The following is a 6,133-nucleotide window of genomic DNA, read 5'->3' on the forward strand; positions in this document are numbered from 1 at the left end:
GTACATAAAAAAAGCTTTAATTTGATATATGTTTAAAGGACGCAGTATTTCCGGAACATTTTCAAAAGTTCAGTTGAAAAAGTTCTATTTTTTATACAATGTTTCAAAGTTTGAACCCCCCCTATATAAGGGGAAATTGTCTAATTTTAATAAAAAGTATGTCAAATGGAAGATGTACTTATAATGTATTTAGAAAAAAAAAAATTGTGCTGATACATGCATTTTTCGAAAAGTTATAGCATTTTTAAGTTGAAAATTAAAAATTGAAAATCGAAAATTTTAACACAAAAATAGTGTTTTTTTAACTACGGCAACCGTTTACATGCAGAAGATAAAGTGTCGGGACAAATTTTTTTTTTTCATTTTATAGTACATAAAATAAGCTTTAATTTGATATATGTTTAAAGGACGCAGTATTTCCGGAACATTTTCAAAAATTAAGTTGAAAAAGTTAGTTTTTGTAAAAAAGTTGCAATTTTAAATCCCCCCCCATGAGCAGGTTAAGTGTTAAATTTTCAAAAAAATTATATCAAATGAAAGGAAAATATCTAAGGTTTTAGTTTAAAAAAAAATTATGTTGATTTGTTGATTTTTGAAAAAGTTATGGAAGTTTTAAGAAAAAAAAGTGAAAAAAATGACAAAATTTGTCGATTTTTAAATTTGTAATTTTTTTGGATATTTCCCCCATTTGCGGGGAACGAGGGAAAATTTTTAAATTTTTAAGGGTAATGTCTTCAACTAGATACAATTTGTGATCTTTTGACGTATTGTTAAAAGAAATCGGTCCAGTGAGAGCTGAGAAAAAGTAGTGACAGACACAAAAAAAAAAAAAATAAATAAAAAAAAAAATAAACACATCATGGTAAAATTAATACCTTCTCAGCTTCGCATCGAAGCTAAAATAAAAAAATAAACACATCATGGTAAAATTAATACCTTCTCAGCTTCGCATCGAAGCTAAAACAAAAAAAAAAAAGCTAAAATAAGATCAAGGTCGAATTCGTTAGTTCGGGGCAGTGATCAGCTGGACAAACAGTTGGAACCATGCGCTCACATTTTTCACAACAAACTGTCACTGCAATAAATTTTAGTTTATTCAAATATATAGTTTAGACAATTTATCCAACAAAAATGTTAATATTAATGAATTATGCAAACAAGCGGGAACTGATATCCTTAATTTACACAAAATAGTTGAAATGGTAGTTGAATGTTTTTGTTGTAGTGTACGTCGATTTACATAATTGTATAATAATTTGATAAAGTTTTTCATTGTTTCTTTTTCTCAAGTCGTACTGAACAGCGTTATTTGGTACGTGTTCTCATTACTATTTATTAATAACTATTAGCCGTTTTATCAATACTAGCTGTGGCCTTACCAGCTATTTCTTTTGGAGACTTAAACGGTGGTAAAATTATTGTTATTTATACTTTACGTCAACCATGTACCACTGCTCTACTTTTCTTTGGAGACTTGAACGATAGTAAACTTGACTAGTTAAATTTTCAACATGCCTATCACTCGTACTGCTGCCAACAACAAACTATCTTCCCCTAAAGGCCCGACTTCCCATGAGGATATATTGACTGAAATAAGGCTCTTAAGGTGGAAATTTTTACTACTAATAATGCACTATTTGACTCTTTGAACTTGAAATTTAGTGAACTTAAATCGGAATTCCAAAAATTGACTGAAGTAGTATCCGAACTTAAAACATCGTAGTAAGGTAAGGGCAGCAACCCTTTGAGAATTCCCAATCTATTGTATCTCAAGTACTTCAAGAAAATGTTGAGCATGAAAGGTGTCTCCCCAATTTAATCTTATATGGTGTCCTGAGTCTTCTTCATCGGATACCTCTTCAAAGATTGAACATGACAAATTTACTATATCTAAATCTCTGGGTTCGCTGGAGAATGCTGTTCCTGAGTAATTTAAGTTAATTCACCTTGGTAGATCCCGTGTGGATTTCATACGCCCAGTAAAAATGATTTTTGAATCTAAAGATACTGCTTTCAACCTATTTTCTGCATATAAGTCTGATAAACGTTTGGGAAAGTCTTTTCCTGAAAATTTTCGGATGTCCAGGGATAGAACTTCCTTGCAGCATTAGCTCTTGCGCTCATAATACAAGGACCTTGAATGGAGAGTCAAAAGTGGTGAAACAGGCGTGCGCGTGATATTCGTAAACAGGTTCCCTACTGTTGATTCATCGCTTTCAAAAAACGAGGGTGGTCGTTTCAACAGTCATACCAACCAATCCTAGCTTCTTCGCTGCACCATAATAAAATCTTAGGATTTTATCAAAATTACCGTGGTCTTAGAACCAACTAATTTTATTTGTAATATATCTGCTTTTAACCAATTATTCATTGTATTAACGGTAACCTGGTTAAATAATAACTTTAATGATAATGAACTTGGTTTATATAACTATAATATTTTTAGATGCGACAGATGTACTAATACTAGTGTATTTTCTCGGGGTGGAGGCGTCCTCGTTGGCATTCATAAAGATCAACCTGCTTCTCTTATATCTTCTCTTATTTAGGTCCCTGACCTAAATTTTGAACAAGTTTTTGTTCGCTTTATGGTTGGTCAATTTTCTCCTATCCTTTATGAGTCATCTAACTCTATCGAATACATAAGTAAGAGCTACACTGCCCACGCAATTATTTTATGTGGTAACTACAATTTGCCGGAGATATCTTGGGACAATGACGATCATGGCCTAATTTATTCTTCCTTATCACCCTTTCGGGGTGCTGCATACCTGAAGCATTCCCTACTTGCGGTTTTTTTTTCAGAAAAACTATATAGCTTATCATAGGCCGAGTCCGGGTTGGGTGGACTTCCTGTAGGCTAAGGATTCTCAGCGCTACAGGTGTCTGGAACGTGGGCATATTCGCTCACGCGTGTAAGGGACCGGACCGGTCAAAGGACTGCTTCAGGTGCAAGAAGGAGGGGCACCTTTCCAAAGACTGCCCCGGTAGTAGCAGAAAAGAAGAAGGTCGGGTTCTAAATCTGACCAACAAGAAGAAAGACGGCCTACCCCACCTCCACGTGGTCCAACCCGGGAAACGGACCCTCTAGTAGGCTAACGGGGGAGGCTACGCTGTGCTGGGATTCGGTTCAGGTGTAAACTTGGGCCGTATCTCAGCACGGTGGTAAGAAGACATTAGGCGACGTGGTCCACCCTGAAGCAATGCCACACGGCAGTTCCAGGGCGGCCCACATCAAGTCAAAAAGGAGGAAAAAAAAAAAAAAGGTGACTGGCGCTACCGCTACCGCAGTTTGATGCGGCGGTTCCGGTGCGCACGGAGACACTACCGTCACCGGTTAATGGGCATTCTCCCTTCTCCGCTGTCTCCTCCGTCTCTTACGGACCCGTTTACCAATTCTCGCGGTGTATAGCTGGATGACGGGTGCCGCAATCTCGTTGGGACTCGTGGGCACGGAGGCCTCGGTGTCCGGGTCCACGACAACACTGACCGTAACCTCCGGAGGGTCCGTCTGCGTCGACGAATCGACGGTCGGTACGTCTTCCTCTCTAAATCGTTTATGGAGCGTACGCTCCTGATGACGAATGTTTTAACGCATTCATAACTTCTTAATGGTTTTAGTGAGCTCATAAATGCATTAAATGTCATTAAAACTTAGAATTTCACATAATTTTTTTATGTTAACTTTAAGTTATAATTAGATTAAGTCTAAAATAATCAGTGCTTTTCAACGTTCTGGCTATTTTTAACATTGAAATAACCATAATAGTGGGAAAATCGTAAAAAAAAAATTGTTTTAATTTAATTATAACATAAAGTATAAATCGTGAAAATTTAAAAAAAAACTACGTATATTTAGTAAAGAATGTTACTATTTTCAACGCTAAACACACATTGATACCCCGACGAAAAATAACCCCTTATATACTCCCAGTGATATTATCACATTTTGCAACTTACAAAAGTTTAATAATAAATTTTCATTTGTCTAACTAGCAAATTGACTAAATACTTACTAAGAGAGTTTTATCAGTTCAAAAATTCGATAGTTTTTTAGTTAAAAACTGAAGTAAGTGTAAAAATGATCTGCTTTTTTCTTTTCAAAATAATTATAGGTTAATTTATTTTGACGCATTAGACTTATTTCCGACTGCTCTCAAAAATACAACAGGATAAAATAAATGAGCTTTTTAATTTAAAAAAGTTGTATAGGTCAACATTTTTTTCAGTTTCAAAATAAATTTTAGGAGTAAGTTGAGGATATATAAGGATATCCGTTATCATTAGTTTTATCAGAATTAAATTTAAAAAAAACCTATGGTGTTTTTCCAAAATTTGGGTTAAGTATATAGAAAGTTTTTTAATACGGAAGTCTCCGTAAAACATTTAAATTATTTTTACCCATTGATTAAATTCATATACGAACAGGAAGTAGAAGTCAATTTGTCCTTTTTGGATTTATTATTAAAAAGAGTAAGGGAAATTAAATTACGAAATTTATGGGAAAAATACACGCATGTTCAGGTATATCCCGAATAATTTTTATTATATAGTTATAATTTTTAATTGATTATTTTATAGATTAAATGTATTATTTTGGGGTATTAGAAATCTAAAATTGTACCACCACGAACTTTATGTTGATATGTCATGTTCTGGATCTGGTGTAAAATCAAATGTTTTAAAAAATGTTGCCTTTTTTCCAAATTTTCCTGATGAAATCAAGTATACTTTTACTATTGTATGATCTTACGATTTCTTTTTATGTTACTGTACCTATTTAAAATTTTATTATAAATGAAGGAACTCCCAGAAAGTATAGACATTATACCCCCAATAACATTTCAATTATTTAGTAAACTGAAGTTAAAGAAGAAATTTCATCAAATTGGCATGTCTGCCCCTCAATCAGTTAAACAATTTTTAGTATCCTCAATAACTGAAATTGAATCGAATATTTTAAAAAGTCAAATACCATTAAGTACAGGTCAATATAATAAAAAATTATATTTAGATTTGTACATGCATCAATGAATTTTCTTTTCTTTTGTAACAGTTGTTCAAATGGATGATGATAACTCCTCAAATTATGATGATGAAAATATAGAGTACGAAAATCATGAAATAACTAAGGTTTATATACTATATTTTCAAAACATCTTTAATACTAATTTTATACAATTATATTAATTTTAACTTTTAGGATAGTAATAAACTAAAAAAACATTGTAGTTACTTATTGAACATAATTGTTAAAGGATTAAATCTATCTTGCTTAAAAATATTTAATCAAATTGTGATATCAGTAATGAAAATTAATATTAAAATGTTTTTATGTTGTTGCCCTTGTATATATAAATTCTTTAAGTTACTAAAACTTAAATGCACCCGTTTCATTGACTTCTTTGACGATAAATATGAAAAGATAAAAGAAGAAACAGAAGAAGAAGTAGACTATAATTGGTGGAGTAAATACTATGCATCCAAAATAAAGAAGGTAAATTTATTCAATATGATAAAAAATTTTAATTACTACAATTGAAACAATATTAATATCAGTACTTCCATTATTTTTATAAATACAAATCTCGTACCCTAATAGTTTCGATGTAAAATTATTGGTTTCTCCGTGATGTGTTAGGTTTCACGCTTTATGTAGGTCTATAAAAATATTCAGCTATTATCACTGCACCAATATTATTAACCTATGAATCAAAAGAAGTCGAATTTAATTAAATTGAACCTAAGTCAGCGAAAACTGAAAAAAAAATTCTCAACATTAAATATTTAGAAAAATATTTTGGCAATTGTGTCAAAAATTTCTACAAATTATAAAAAAAAATTTTTATTGAAAAGTACTATAATATTTAAACAAAATTATCTCAGTTTACTGAGTTTTCTGGGGTAATACCTAAATCTGGGGTAATAGTTTCAAAAATTATTACAAATAGTTTTGTCAACGATTACTTAAAATAACAGAAAATTATGACTATAACAAAAAAGTACACTTGCGTTTTATCCGCCAAGTATGGACGTTTTATCGTAGATCGAGCACTTATATACATAGTTGTTAAGTCGTTTTCGTAAATGGTTATTTATCTTATAAACACTATAGTATGACTACTTACATATT

The sequence above is a fragment of the Daktulosphaira vitifoliae genome, unplaced genomic scaffold (genome assembly GCF_025091365.1).
Source record: "Daktulosphaira vitifoliae isolate Bord-2020 unplaced genomic scaffold, ASM2509136v1 Scaffold_2, whole genome shotgun sequence".
In the NCBI taxonomy this organism is placed as follows: Eukaryota; Metazoa; Arthropoda; class Insecta; order Hemiptera; family Phylloxeridae; genus Daktulosphaira; species Daktulosphaira vitifoliae.